The sequence below is a fragment of the Phyllobates terribilis genome, unplaced genomic scaffold, assembly GCF_046119375.1.
Source record: "Phyllobates terribilis strain yellow unplaced genomic scaffold, ASM4611937v1 Scaffold_512__1_contigs__length_1264483, whole genome shotgun sequence".
Lineage (NCBI taxonomy): Eukaryota > Metazoa > Chordata > Amphibia > Anura > Dendrobatidae > Phyllobates > Phyllobates terribilis.
In genome coordinates, this window is record NW_027363272.1 from 527,313 (window position 1) to 543,466 (window position 16,154).

Sequence of the window (16,154 nt, forward strand, 5' to 3'; positions counted from 1 at the left end):
CTGGTGGAGGTTACAGCGGAATAAAAAGACAATACCAATGCCCCTTGGAAGAGCTGTGAAGTTCAGAGTGGTTTAACCAGACTGTTTTAATGGCCATTGGAAGTGACGTGGAGGACACAGTAGCTTAGAAAGACAATTTTAATGCCCCTTGGAAAAGTGGTGGAGGTCGCAGTGGAATAAAAAGACAATATCAATGCCCCTCCTTGGAAGAGTGGTGGAGGTGGCAGTAGAATAAAAAGACAATATCAATGCCCCTTGGAAGAATGATGGAGGTCGCAGTGGAATAAAAAGACAATGTCAATGCCCCTTGGAAGAGTGGTGGAAGTTAGAGTGGAATAAAAAGACAATACCAATGCCCCTTGGAAGAGCTGTGCAGTTCAGAGTGGTTTAACCAGATGGTTTTATTGCCCCTTGGAAGAGACGTGGAGGTCACAGTAGATTAAAAAGATGGTTTTAATGCCCCTTGGAAAAGTGGTGGAGGTCACAGTGGATTAAAAAGACAATATCAATGCCCCGTGGAAGACACGTGGAGGTCACAGTAGAATAACAAGACAGTTTTAATGCCCCTTGGAAGAGTGGTGGAGATCGCAGTAGAATAAAAAGACAATATCAATGCCCCTTGAAAAAGTGGTTGAGGTTACAGTGAAATAAAAAGACAATATCAATGCCTCTTGAAAGAGCTGTGGAGTTCAGAGTGGTTTAACCATGCGGTTTTAATGCCCTTTGGAAGAGACGTGGAGGTCACAGAAGCTTATCAAGACTGTTTTAAAGCCCCTTGGAGGAGTGGCAGAGGTCGCTGTGGATTAAAAAGCCAATATAAATGCCCCTTGGAAGAGTGGTGGTGGTTACAGTGGAATAAAAAGACAATATCAATGTCCCTTGGAAGAATGGTGGAGGTTACAGTGGAATAAAAAGACAATATCAATGTCCCTTGGAAGAGTGGTGAAGGTTCCAATTAAATAAAAAGACAATATCAATGCCCCTTGGAAGAGACGTGAAGGTCACAGTGGAATAAAAAGACAATATTAATGCCCTTTGGAATAGTGGTGGAGGACGCAGTAAAATAAAAAGACAATATCAATGACCATTGGAAGAGTGGTGGAGGTTAGAGGGGAATAAAAAGACAATATCAATGCCCCTTGGAAGAGCTGTGGAGTTCACAGTGGTTTAACCAGAAAGTTTTAATGCACCGTGGAATAGACGTGGAGGTCACAGTAGCTTAAAAAGACGGTTTCAATGCTTCTTGGAAGAGTGATGGAGGTTGCAGTGGATTAAAAAGACAATATCAATGCCCCTTGGAAGAGTGGTGGAGGTTAGAGTGGAATAAAAAGACAATATCAATGCCTTGTGTAAGAACCTTGGAGGTAACAGTAGCTTAACAAGATGGTTTTAATGCCCCTTAGAAGAGTGATGGAGGTCGCAGGGGATGAAAAAGACAATATCAATGCCCTTTGGAAGAGTGGTGGAGGTAGCAGTGGAATAAAAATACAATATCAATGCCCCTTGGTAGAGTGGTGGAGGTTACAGTGGAATTTAAGGACAATATCAAAGCCCCGTGGAAGAGATGTGATGGTCACTTTAGCTTAACAAGACAGTTTTAATGCCCCTTGGAAGAATGGTGGAGGTCGCAGTGGAATAAAAAGACAATGTCAATGCCATTTGGAAGAGTGGTGGAGGTTAAAGTGGAATAAAAAGACAATACCAATGCCCTTTGGAAGAGCTGTGGAGTTCAGAGTGGTTTAACCAAACGGTTTTAATGGCCATTGGAAGTGACGTGGAGGACACAGTAGCTTAGAAAGACAATTTTAATGCCCATTGGAAAAGTGGTGCAGATCGCAATGGAATAAAAAGACAATATCAATGCCCGTTGGAAGAGTGGTGGAAGTGGCAGTGGAATAAAAAGACAATATCAATGCCCCTTGGAAGAATGATGGAGGTCGCAGTGGAATTAAAAGACAATGTCATTGACCCTTGGAAGAGCTGTGCAGCTCAGAGTGGTTTAACCAGATGGTTTTATTGCCCCTTGGAAGAGACATGGAGGTAACAGTACATTAAAAAGATGGTTTTAATGCCCCTTCGAAAAGTGGTGGAGGTCACAGTGGATTAAAAAGACAATATCAATGCCCCGTAGAAGACACGTGGAGGTCACAGTAGCTTAACAAGGCAGTTTTAATGCCTCTTGGAAGAGTGGTGGAGATCGCAGTGGAATAAAAAGACAATATCAATGCCCCTTGAAAAAGTGGTTGAGGTTACAGTGAAATAAAAAGACAATATCAATGCCTCTTGAAAGAGCTATGGAGTTCAGAGTGGTTTAACCAGACGGTTTTAATGCCCCTTGGAAGAGATGTGGAGGTCACAGTAGCTTAACAAGACTGTTTTAATGCCTCTTGGAAGAGTGGTGGAGGTCGCAGTGGATTAAAAAGACAATATCAATGCCCCTTGGAAGAGTGGTGGAGGTTACAGTGGAATAAAAAGACAATATCAATGCCCTGTGTAAGAAACTTGGAGGTCACAGTAGCTTAACAAGACCGTTTTAATGCCCCTTAGAAGAGTGATGGAGGTTGCAGTGGATTAAAAAGACAATATCAATGCCCTTTGGAAGAGTGGTGGAGGTCGCAGTGGAATAAAAATACAATATCGATGCCCCTTGGTAGAGTGGTGGAGGTTACAGTGGAATTTACGGACAATATCAAAGCCCCATGGAAGAGATGTGAAGGTCACTGTAGCTTAACAAGACAGTTTTAATGCCCCTTGGAAGAATGGTAGAGGTCGCAGTGGAATAAAAAGACAATGTCAATGCCCCTTGGAAGACTGGTGGAGGTTAGAGCGGAATAAAAAGACAATACCAATGCCCCTTGGAAGAGCTGTGAAGTTCAGAGTGGTTTAACCAGACGGTTTTAATGGCCATTGGAAGTGACGTGGAGGACACAGTAGCTTAGAAAGACAATTTTAATGCCCCTTGGAAAAGTGGTGGAGGTCGCAGTGGAATAAAAAGACAATATCAATGCCCCTCCTTGGAAGAGTGGTGGAGGTGGCAGTAGAATAAAAAGACAATATCAATGCCCCTTGGAAGAATGATGGAGGTCGCAGTGGAATAAAAAGACAATGTCAATGCCCCTTGGAAGAGTGGTGGAAGTTAGAGTGGAATAAAAAGACAATACCAATGCCCCTTGGAAGAGCTGTGCAGTTCAGAGTGGTTTAACCAGATGGTTTTATTGCCCCTTGGAAGAGACGTGGAGGTCACAGTAGATTAAAAAGATGGTTTTAATGCCCCTTGGAAAAGTGGTGGAGGTCACAGTGGATTAAAAAGACAATATCAATGCCCCGTGGAAGACACGTGGAGGTCACAGTAGAATAACAAGACAGTTTTAATGCCCCTTGGAAGAGTGGTGGAGATCGCAGTGGAATAAAAAGACAATATCAATGCCCCTTGAAAAAGTGGTTGAGGTTACAGTGAAATAAAAAGACAATATCAATGCCTCTTGAAAGAGCTGTGGAGTTCAGAGTGGTTTAACCATGCGGTTTTAATGCCCTTTGGAAGAGACGTGGAGGTCACAGAAGCTTATCAAGACTGTTTTAAAGCCCCTTGGAGGAGTGGCAGAGGTCGCTGTGGATTAAAAAGCCAATATAAATGCCCCTTGGAAGAGTGGTGGTGGTTACAGTGGAATAAAAAGACAATATCAATGTCCCTTGGAAGAATGGTGGAGGTTACAGTGGAATAAAAAGACAATATCAATGTCCCTTGGAAGAGTGGTGAAGGTTCCAATTAAATAAAAAGACAATATCAATGCCCCTTGGAAGAGACGTGAAGGTCACAGTGGAATAAAAAGACAATATTAATGCCCTTTGGAATAGTGGTGGAGGACGCAGTAAAATAAAAAGACAATATCAATGACCCTTGGAAGAGTGGTGGAGGTTAGAGGGGAATAAAAAGACAATATCAATGCCTTGTGTAAGAACCTTGGAGGTAACAGTAGCTTAACAAGATGGTTTTAATGCCCCTTAGAAGAGTGATGGAGGTCGCAGGGGATGAAAAAGACAATATCAATGCCCTTTGGAAGAGTGGTGGAGGTAGCAGTGGAATAAAAATACAATATCAATGCCCCTTGGTAGAGTGGTGGAGGTTACAGTGGAATTTAAGGACAATATCAAAGCCCCGTGGAAGAGATGTGATGGTCACTTTAGCTTAACAAGACAGTTTTAATGCCCCTTGGAAGAATGGTGGAGGTCGCAGTGGAATAAAAAGACAATGTCAATGCCATTTGGAAGAGTGGTGGAGGTTAAAGTGGAATAAAAAGACAATACCAATGCCCTTTGGAAGAGCTGTGGAGTTCAGAGTGGTTTAACCAAACGGTTTTAATGGCCATTGGAAGTGACGTGGAGGACACAGTAGCTTAGAAAGACAATTTTAATGCCCATTGGAAAAGTGGTGCAGATCGCAATGGAATAAAAAGACAATATCAATGCCCGTTGGAAGAGTGGTGGAAGTGGCAGTGGAATAAAAAGACAATATCAATGCCCCTTGGAAGAATGATGGAGGTCGCAGTGGAATTAAAAGACAATGTCATTGACCCTTGGAAGAGCTGTGCAGCTCAGAGTGGTTTAACCAGATGGTTTTATTGCCCCTTGGAAGAGACATGGAGGTAACAGTACATTAAAAAGATGGTTTTAATGCCCCTTCGAAAAGTGGTGGAGGTCACAGTGGATTAAAAAGACAATATCAATGCCCCGTAGAAGACACGTGGAGGTCACAGTAGCTTAACAAGGCAGTTTTAATGCCTCTTGGAAGAGTGGTGGAGATCGCAGTGGAATAAAAAGACAATATCAATGCCCCTTGAAAAAGTGGTTGAGGTTACAGTGAAATAAAAAGACAATATCAATGCCTCTTGAAAGAGCTATGGAGTTCAGAGTGGTTTAACCAGACGGTTTTAATGCCCCTTGGAAGAGATGTGGAGGTCACAGTAGCTTAACAAGACTGTTTTAATGCCTCTTGGAAGAGTGGTGGAGGTCGCAGTGGATTAAAAAGACAATATCAATGCCCCTTGGAAGAGTGGTGGAGGTTACAGTGGAATAAAAAGACAATATCAATGCCCTGTGTAAGAAACTTGGAGGTCACAGTAGCTTAACAAGACCGTTTTAATGCCCCTTAGAAGAGTGATGGAGGTTGCAGTGGATTAAAAAGACAATATCAATGCCCTTTGGAAGAGTGGTGGAGGTCGCAGTGGAATAAAAATACAATATCGATGCCCCTTGGTAGAGTGGTGGAGGTTACAGTGGAATTTACGGACAATATCAAAGCCCCATGGAAGAGATGTGAAGGTCACTGTAGCTTAACAAGACAGTTTTAATGCCCCTTGGAAGAATGGTAGAGGTCGCAGTGGAATAAAAAGACAATGTCAATGCCCCTTGGAAGACTGGTGGAGGTTAGAGCGGAATAAAAAGACAATACCAATGCCCCTTGGAAGAGCTGTGAAGTTCAGAGTGGTTTAACCAGACGGTTTTAATGGCCATTGGAAGTGACGTGGAGGACACAGTAGCTTAGAAAGACAATTTTAATGCCCCTTGGAAAAGTGGTGGAGGTCGCAGTGGAATAAAAAGACAATATCAATGCCCCTCCTTGGAAGAGTGGTGGAGGTGGCAGTAGAATAAAAAGACAATATCAATGCCCCTTGGAAGAATGATGGAGGTCGCAGTGGAATAAAAAGACAATGTCAATGCCCCTTGGAAGAGTGGTGGAAGTTAGAGTGGAATAAAAAGACAATACCAATGCCCCTTGGAAGAGCTGTGCAGTTCAGAGTGGTTTAACCAGATGGTTTTATTGCCCCTTGGAAGAGACGTGGAGGTCACAGTAGATTAAAAAGATGGTTTTAATGCCCCTTGGAAAAGTGGTGGAGGTCACAGTGGATTAAAAAGACAATATCAATGCCCCGTGGAAGACACGTGGAGGTCACAGTAGAATAACAAGACAGTTTTAATGCCCCTTGGAAGAGTGGTGGAGATCGCAGTGGAATAAAAAGACAATATCAATGCCCCTTGAAAAAGTGGTTGAGGTTACAGTGAAATAAAAAGACAATATCAATGCCTCTTGAAAGAGCTGTGGAGTTCAGAGTGGTTTAACCATGCGGTTTTAATGCCCTTTGGAAGAGACGTGGAGGTCACAGAAGCTTATCAAGACTGTTTTAAAGCCCCTTGGAGGAGTGGCAGAGGTCGCTGTGGATTAAAAAGCCAATATAAATGCCCCTTGGAAGAGTGGTGGTGGTTACAGTGGAATAAAAAGACAATATCAATGTCCCTTGGAAGAATGGTGGAGGTTACAGTGGAATAAAAAGACAATATCAATGTCCCTTGGAAGAGTGGTGAAGGTTCCAATTAAATAAAAAGACAATATCAATGCCCCTTGGAAGAGACGTGAAGGTCACAGTGGAATAAAAAGACAATATTAATGCCCTTTGGAATAGTGGTGGAGGACGCAGTAAAATAAAAAGACAATATCAATGACCCTTGGAAGAGTGGTGGAGGTTAGAGGGGAATAAAAAGACAATATCAATGCCTTGTGTAAGAACCTTGGAGGTAACAGTAGCTTAACAAGATGGTTTTAATGCCCCTTAGAAGAGTGATGGAGGTCGCAGGGGATGAAAAAGACAATATCAATGCCCTTTGGAAGAGTGGTGGAGGTAGCAGTGGAATAAAAATACAATATCAATGCCCCTTGGTAGAGTGGTGGAGGTTACAGTGGAATTTAAGGACAATATCAAAGCCCCGTGGAAGAGATGTGATGGTCACTTTAGCTTAACAAGACAGTTTTAATGCCCCTTGGAAGAATGGTGGAGGTCGCAGTGGAATAAAAAGACAATGTCAATGCCATTTGGAAGAGTGGTGGAGGTTAAAGTGGAATAAAAAGACAATACCAATGCCCTTTGGAAGAGCTGTGGAGTTCAGAGTGGTTTAACCAAACGGTTTTAATGGCCATTGGAAGTGACGTGGAGGACACAGTAGCTTAGAAAGACAATTTTAATGCCCATTGGAAAAGTGGTGCAGATCGCAATGGAATAAAAAGACAATATCAATGCCCGTTGGAAGAGTGGTGGAAGTGGCAGTGGAATAAAAAGACAATATCAATGCCCCTTGGAAGAATGATGGAGGTCGCAGTGGAATTAAAAGACAATGTCATTGACCCTTGGAAGAGCTGTGCAGCTCAGAGTGGTTTAACCAGATGGTTTTATTGCCCCTTGGAAGAGACATGGAGGTAACAGTACATTAAAAAGATGGTTTTAATGCCCCTTCGAAAAGTGGTGGAGGTCACAGTGGATTAAAAAGACAATATCAATGCCCCGTAGAAGACACGTGGAGGTCACAGTAGCTTAACAAGGCAGTTTTAATGCCTCTTGGAAGAGTGGTGGAGATCGCAGTGGAATAAAAAGACAATATCAATGCCCCTTGAAAAAGTGGTTGAGGTTACAGTGAAATAAAAAGACAATATCAATGCCTCTTGAAAGAGCTATGGAGTTCAGAGTGGTTTAACCAGACGGTTTTAATGCCCCTTGGAAGAGATGTGGAGGTCACAGTAGCTTAACAAGACTGTTTTAATGCCTCTTGGAAGAGTGGTGGAGGTCGCAGTGGATTAAAAAGACAATATCAATGCCCCTTGGAAGAGTGGTGGAGGTTACAGTGGAATAAAAAGACAATATCAATGCCCTGTGTAAGAAACTTGGAGGTCACAGTAGCTTAACAAGACCGTTTTAATGCCCCTTAGAAGAGTGATGGAGGTTGCAGTGGATTAAAAAGACAATATCAATGCCCTTTGGAAGAGTGGTGGAGGTCGCAGTGGAATAAAAATACAATATCGATGCCCCTTGGTAGAGTGGTGGAGGTTACAGTGGAATTTACGGACAATATCAAAGCCCCATGGAAGAGATGTGAAGGTCACTGTAGCTTAACAAGACAGTTTTAATGCCCCTTGGAAGAATGGTAGAGGTCGCAGTGGAATAAAAAGACAATGTCAATGCCCCTTGGAAGACTGGTGGAGGTTAGAGCGGAATAAAAAGACAATACCAATGCCCCTTGGAAGAGCTGTGAAGTTCAGAGTGGTTTAACCAGACGGTTTTAATGGCCATTGGAAGTGACGTGGAGGACACAGTAGCTTAGAAAGACAATTTTAATGCCCCTTGGAAAAGTGGTGGAGGTCGCAGTGGAATAAAAAGACAATATCAATGCCCCTCCTTGGAAGAGTGGTGGAGGTGGCAGTAGAATAAAAAGACAATATCAATGCCCCTTGGAAGAATGATGGAGGTCGCAGTGGAATAAAAAGACAATGTCAATGCCCCTTGGAAGAGTGGTGGAAGTTAGAGTGGAATAAAAAGACAATACCAATGCCCCTTGGAAGAGCTGTGCAGTTCAGAGTGGTTTAACCAGATGGTTTTATTGCCCCTTGGAAGAGACGTGGAGGTCACAGTAGATTAAAAAGATGGTTTTAATGCCCCTTGGAAAAGTGGTGGAGGTCACAGTGGATTAAAAAGACAATATCAATGCCCCGTGGAAGACACGTGGAGGTCACAGTAGAATAACAAGACAGTTTTAATGCCCCTTGGAAGAGTGGTGGAGATCGCAGTGGAATAAAAAGACAATATCAATGCCCCTTGAAAAAGTGGTTGAGGTTACAGTGAAATAAAAAGACAATATCAATGCCTCTTGAAAGAGCTGTGGAGTTCAGAGTGGTTTAACCATGCGGTTTTAATGCCCTTTGGAAGAGACGTGGAGGTCACAGAAGCTTATCAAGACTGTTTTAAAGCCCCTTGGAGGAGTGGCAGAGGTCGCTGTGGATTAAAAAGCCAATATAAATGCCCCTTGGAAGAGTGGTGGTGGTTACAGTGGAATAAAAAGACAATATCAATGTCCCTTGGAAGAATGGTGGAGGTTACAGTGGAATAAAAAGACAATATCAATGTCCCTTGGAAGAGTGGTGAAGGTTCCAATTAAATAAAAAGACAATATCAATGCCCCTTGGAAGAGACGTGAAGGTCACAGTGGAATAAAAAGACAATATTAATGCCCTTTGGAATAGTGGTGGAGGACGCAGTAAAATAAAAAGACAATATCAATGACCCTTGGAAGAGTGGTGGAGGTTAGAGGGGAATAAAAAGACAATATCAATGCCCCTTGGAAGAGCTGTGTAGTTCACAGTGGTTTAACCAGAAAGTTTTAATGCACCGTGGAATAGACGTGGAGGTCACAGTAGCTTAACAAGACGGTTTCAATGCTTCTTGGAAGAGTGATGGAGGTTGCAGTGGATTAAAAAGACAATATCAATGCCCCTTGGAAGAGTGGTGGAGGTTAGAGTGGAATAAAAAGACAATATCAATGCCTTGTGTAAGAACCTTGGAGGTAACAGTAGCTTAACAAGATGGTTTTAATGCCCCTTAGAAGAGTGATGGAGGTCGCAGTGGATTAAAAAGACAATATCAATGCCCTTTGGAAGAGTGGTGGAGGTAGCAGTGGAATAAAAATACAATATCAATGCCCCTTGGTAGAGTGGTGGAGGTTACAGTGGAATTTAAGGACAATATCAAAGCCCCGTGGAAGAGATGTGAAGGTCACTTTAGCTTAACAAGACAGTTTTAATGCCCCTTGGAAGAATGGTGGAGGTCGCAGTGGAATAAAAAGACAATATCAATGCCCCCTGAAAGAGTGGTGGAGGTTACAGTGAAATAAAAAGACAATATCAATGCCTCTATAAAGACCTATGGAGTTCAGAGTGGTTTAACCAGACGGTTTTAATGCCTCTTGGAAGAGTGATGGAGGTCGCAGTGGATTAAAAAGACAATATCAATGCCCCTTAGAAGAGAGGTGGAAGTCGCAGTGGAATAAAAAGACAATATCAATACCCCTTGGAAGAGTGGTGGAGGATACAGTGGAATAAAAAGACAATATCAATACCCAGTGGAACAGACATGGACATAACAGTAGCTAAACAAGGTGTTTTAATGCATCTTGGGAGAGTGGTGGAAGTCATAGTGGAATAAAAAGACAATATTAATGCCCCTTGAAAGAGTGCTGTAGATTACAGTGGAATAAAAAGACAATATCAATGCCTCTTGTAAGAGCTGTGGAGTTCAGAGTGGTTTACATTGACGGTTTTAATGCACCTTGGAAGAGACGTGGAGGTCAAAGTAGATTAACAAAACGGTTTTCATGCCCCTTGGACGAGTGGTGGATGTTACAGTGGAATTAAAAAACAATACCAATGCCCCGTGGAAGATACGTGGAGGTCACAGTAGCTTAACAAGATGGTTTTAATGCCCCTTGGAGGACTGGTGAAGGTCGCAGTGGAATAAAAAGACAATATCAATGCCCTTTGGAAGAGTGGTGGAGGTTACAGTGGAATAAAAAGACAATAATAATGCCCCTTAGAAGAGCTGTGGATTTCAGAGTGTTTTAACCAGACGGTTTTAATGCCCCTTGGAAGAGACGTGGAGGTCACAGTAGCTTATCAAAACTGTTTTAATGCCCCTTGGAAGACTGGTGGAGGTCGCAGTGGATTAAAAAGACAATATCAATGCCCTTTAGAAGAGTGGTGGAGGTCGCAGTGGAATGAAAAGACAATATCAATTCCACTTGGAAGAGATGTGGAGGTCGCAGTGGAATAATTAGACAATATCAATGCCTCGTGGAAGAGACTTGGAGGTCACAGTAGCTTAACAAGATGGTTTTAATGCTCTTGGAAGAGAAGTGGAGGTCGCAGTGGAATAAAAAGACAATATCAATGCCCCTTGGAAGAGTGGTGGAGGTCACAGTGGAATAAAAAGACAATATTAATACCCTTTGGAAGAGTGGTGCAGGTCGCAGTAAAATAAAAAGACAATATCAATGCCCCTTGGAGGAGTGGTGGACGTTACAGTGGAATAAAACCACAATATCAGTGCCCCTTGAAAGAGCTGTGGAGTTCACAGTGGTTTAACCAGAAGGTTTTAAGGCACCGTGGAATAGACGTGGAGGTCACAGTAGCTAAAAAAGATGGTTTTAATGCTTCTTGGAAGAGGGATGGAGGTCGCAGTGGATTAAAAAGACAAAATCAATGCCCCTTGGAAGAGTGGTGGAGGTTACAGTGGAATAAAAAGACAATATCAATGCCTCTTGCAAGAGCTGTGGAGTTCAGAGTAGTTTAAATTGACGGGTTTAATGGCCCTTAAAAGAGACGTGGAGGTCACAGTAGCTTAACAAGACGGTTTTAATGCCCCTTGGAAGAGTGGTGGAGGTCGCAGTGGATTAAAAAGACATTATCGATGCCCCTTCGAAGAGTGGTGCAGGTCACAGTGGAATAAAAAGAAAATATCAATGCCCCTTAGAAGAGTGGTGGAGGTTACAGTGGAAAAAAAGACAATATCAATGTTCCTTGGTAGAGGGGTGAAGGTCGCAGTGGAATAAAAATACAATATCAATGTCCCTTGGAAGAGTGGTGGAGGTCGCAGTGGATTAAAAAGACAATATCAATGCCCCTTGGAAGAGTGGTGGAGGTCGCAGTGGAATAAAAAGACAATATCAATGCCCCGTGGAAGCGGCGTGGAGGTCACAGTAGCTTAACAAGACGGTTTTAATGCCCCTTGGAAGAGTGGTGGAGGTTACAGTTGAATAAAAAGACAATATCAATGCCTCTTGGAAGAGCTGTGGAGTTCAGAGTGGTTTAACCATGTGATTTTAATGCCGCTTGGAAGAGACGTGGAGGACGCAGAAGCTTATCAAGACTGTTTTAAAGCCCCTTGGTGGTGTGTTAGAGGTCGCTGTGGATTAAAAATACAATACCAATGCCCCTTGGAAGAGTGGTGGAGGTTACAGTGGAATAAAAAGTCAATATCAATGCCCCTTGGAAGAGTGGTGGTGGTTACAGTGGAATAAAAAGACAATATCAATGTCCCTTGGAAGAATGGTGGAGGTTACAGTGGAATAAAAAACAATATCAATGCCCCTTGGAAAAGTGGAGAAGGTTCCAATTATATAAAAAGACAATATCAATGCCCCTAGGAAGAGACGTGGAGGTCACAGTGGAATAAAAAGACAATATTAATGCCCCTTGGAAGAGTGGTGGAGGATGCAGTAAAATAAAAAGACAATATCAATGCCCCTTGGAAGAGTGGTGGAGGTTAGAGGGGAATAAAAAGACAATATCAATGCCCCTTGGAAGAGCTGTGGAGTTCACAGTGGTTTAACCAGAAAGTTTTAATGCACCGTGGAATAGACGTGGAGGTCACAGTAGCTTAACAAGACAGTTTCAAAGCTTCTTGGAAGAGTGATGGAGGTTGCAGTGGATTAAAAAGACAATATCAATGCCCCTTGGAAGAGTGGTGGAGGTTACAGTGGAATAAAAAGACAATATCAATGCCCTGTGTAAGAAACTTGGAGGTCACAGTAGCTTAACAAGACCGTTTTAATGCCCCTTAGAAGAGTGATGGAGGTTGCAGTGGATTAAAAAGACAATATCAATGCCCTTTGGAAGAGTGGTGGAGGTCGCAGTGGAATAAAAATACAATATCGATGCCCCTTGGTAGAGTGGTGGAGTTTACAGTGGAATTTACGGACAATATCAAAGCCCCATGGAAGAGATGTGAAGGTCACTGTAGCTTAACAAGACAGTTTTAATGCCCCTTGGAAGAATGGTAGAGGTCGCAGTGGAATAAAAAGACAATGTCAATGCCCCTTGGAAGACTGGTGGAGGTTACAGCGGAATAAAAAGACAATACCAATGTCCCTTGGAAGAGCTGTGAAGTTCAGAGTGGTTTAACCAGACTGTTTTAATGGCCATTGGAAGTGACGTGGAGGACACAGTAGCTTAGAAAGACAATTTTAATGCCCCTTGGAAAAGTGGTGGAGGTCGCAGTGGAATAAAAAGACAATATCAATGCCCCTCCTTGGAAGAGTGGTGGAGGTGGCAGTAGAATAAAAAGACAATATCAATGCCCCTTGGAAGAATGATGGAGGTCGCAGTGGAATAAAAAGACAATGTCAATGCCCCTTGGAAGAGTGGTGGAAGTTAGAATGGAATAAAAAGACAATACCAATGCCCCTTGGAAGAGCTGTGCAGTTCAGAGTGGTTTAACCAGATGGTTTTATTGCCCCTTGGAAGAGACGTGGAGGTCACAGTAGATTAAAAAGATGGTTTTAATGCCCCTTGGAAAAGTGGTGGAGGTCACAGTGGATTAAAAAGACAATATCAATGCCCCGTGGAAGACACGTGGAGGTCACAGTAGAATAACAAGACAGTTTTAATGCCCCTTGGAAGAGTGGTGGAGATCGCAGTGGAATAAAAAGACAATATCAATGCCCCTTGAAAAAGTGGTTGAGGTTACAGTGAAATAAAAAGACAATATCAATGCCTCTTGAAAGAGCTGTGGAGTTCAGAGTGGTTTAACCATGCGGTTTTAATGCCCTTTGGAAGAGACGTGGAGGTCACAGAAGCTTATCAAGACTGTTTTAAAGCCCCTTGGAGGAGTGGCAGAGGTCGCTGTGGATTAAAAAGCCAATATAAATGCCCCTTGGAAGAGTGGTGGTGGTTACAGTGGAATAAAAAGACAATATCAATGTCCCTTGGAAGAATGGTGGAGGTTACAGTGGAATAAAAAGACAATATCAATGTCCCTTGGAAGAGTGGTGAAGGTTCCAATTAAATAAAAAGACAATATCAATGCCCCTTGGAAGAGACGTGAAGGTCACAGTGGAATAAAAAGACAATATTAATGCCCTTTGGAATAGTGGTGGAGGACACAGTAAAATAAAAAGACAATATCAATGACCATTGGAAGAGTGGTGGAGGTTAGAGGGGAATAAAAAGACAATATCAATGCCCCTTGGAAGAGCTGTGGAGTTCACAGTGGTTTAACCAGAAAGTTTTAATGCACCGTGGAATAGACGTGGAGGTCACAGTAGCTTAACAAGACGGTTTCAATGCTTCTTGGAAGAGTGATGGAGGTTGCAGTGGATTAAAAAGACAATATCAATGCCCCTTGGAAGAGTGGTGGAGGTTAGAGTGGAATAAAAAGACAATATCAATGCCTTGTGTAAGAACCTTGGAGGTAACAGTAGCTTAACAAGATGGTTTTAATGCCCCTTAGAAGAGTGATGGAGGTCGCAGGGGATGAAAAAGACAATATCAATGCCCTTTGGAAGAGTGGTGGAGGTAGCAGTGGAATAAAAATACAATATCAATGCCCCTTGGTAGAGTGGTGGAGGTTACAGTGGAATTTAAGGACAATATCAAAGCCCCGTGGAAGAGATGTGAAGGTCACTTTAGCTTAACAAGACAGTTTTAATGCCCCTTGGAAGAATGGTGGAGGTCGCAGTGGAATAAAAAGACAATGCCAATGCCATTTGGAAGAGTGGTGGAGGTTAAAGTGGAATAAAAAGACAGTACCAATGCCCTTTGGAAGAGCTGTGGAGTTCAGAGTGGTTTAACCAGACGGTTTTAATGGCCATTGGAAGTGACGTGGAGGACACAGTAGCTTAGAAAGACAATTTTAATGCCCATTGGAAAAGTGGTGCAGATCGCAATGGAATAAAAAGACAATATCAATGCCCGTTGGAAGAGTGGTGGAAGTGGCAGTGGAATAAAAAGACAATATCAATGCCCCTTGGAAGAATGATGGAGGTCGCAGTGGAATTAAAAGACAATGTCATTGACCCTTGGAAGAGCTGTGCAGCTCAGAGTGGTTTAACCAGATGGTTTTATTGCCCCTTGGAAGAGACATGGAGGTAACAGTACATTAAAAAGATGGTTTTAATGCCCCTTCGAAAAGTGGTGGAGGTCACAGTGGATTAAAAAGACAATATCAATGCCCCGTAGAAGACACGTGGAGGTCACAGTAGCTTAACAAGGCAGTTTTAATGCCTCTTGGAAGAGTGGTGGAGATCGCAGTGGAATAAAAAGACAATATCAATGCCCCTTGAAAAAGTGGTTGAGGTTACAGTGAAATAAAAAGACAATATCAATGCCTCTTGAAAGAGCTATGGAGTTCAGAGTGGTTTAACCAGACGGTTTTAATGCCCCTTGGAAGAGATGTGGAGGTCACAGTAGCTTAACAAGACTGTTTTAATGCCTCTTGGAAGAGTGGTGGAGGTCGCAGTGGATTAAAAAGACAATATCAATGCCCCTTGGAAGAGTGGTGGAGGTTACAGTAGAATTTAAAGACAATATCAAAGCCCCGTGGAAGAGATGTGGAGGTCACTGTAGCTTAACAAGACAGTTTTAATGCCCCTTGGAAGAATGGTGGAGGTCGCAGTGGAATAAAAAGACAATGTTAATGCCCCTTGGAAGAGTGATGGAGGTTAGAGTGGAATAAAAAGACAATACCAATGCCCCTTGGAAGAGCTGTGGAGTTCAGAGTGGTTTAACCAGACGGTTTTAATGCCCATTGGAAGTGACGTGGAGGACACAGTAGCTTAAAAAGACGTTTTTAATGCCCATTGGAAAAGTGGTGGAGGTCGCAGTGGAATAAAAAGACAATATCAATGCCCCTTGGAAGAATGATGGAGGTCGCATTGGAATAAATAGACAATGTCAATGCCCCTTGGAAGAGTGGTGGAGGTTAGAGTGGAATAAAAAGACAATACTAATGCCCCTTGGAAGAGCTGTGGAGTTCAGAGTGGATTAACCAGATGTTTTTATTGCCCCTTGGAAGAGACGTGGAGGTCACAGTAAATTAAAAAGATTGTTATAATGCCCCTTGGAAAAGTGGTGGAGGTCACAGTGGATTAAAAAGACAATATCAGTACCCCGTGGAAGACACGTGGAGGTCACAGTAGCTTAACAAGACAGTTTTAATGCCCCTTGGAAGAGTGGTAGAGGTCGCAGTGGAATAAAAAGACAATATCAATGCCCCCTGAAAGAGTGGTGGAGGTTACAGTGAAATAAAAAGACAATATCAATGCCTCTATAAAGACCTATGGAGTTCAGAGTGGTTTAACCAGACGGTTTTAATGCCTCTTGGAAGAGTGATGGAGGTCGCAGTGGATTAAAAAGACAATATCAATGCCCCTTAGAAGAGAGGTGGAAGTCGCAGTGGAATAAAAAGACAATATCAATAACCCTTGGAAGAGTGGTGGAGGATACAGTGGAATAAAAAGACAATATCAATGCCCAGTGGAACAGACATGGACATAACAGTAGCTAA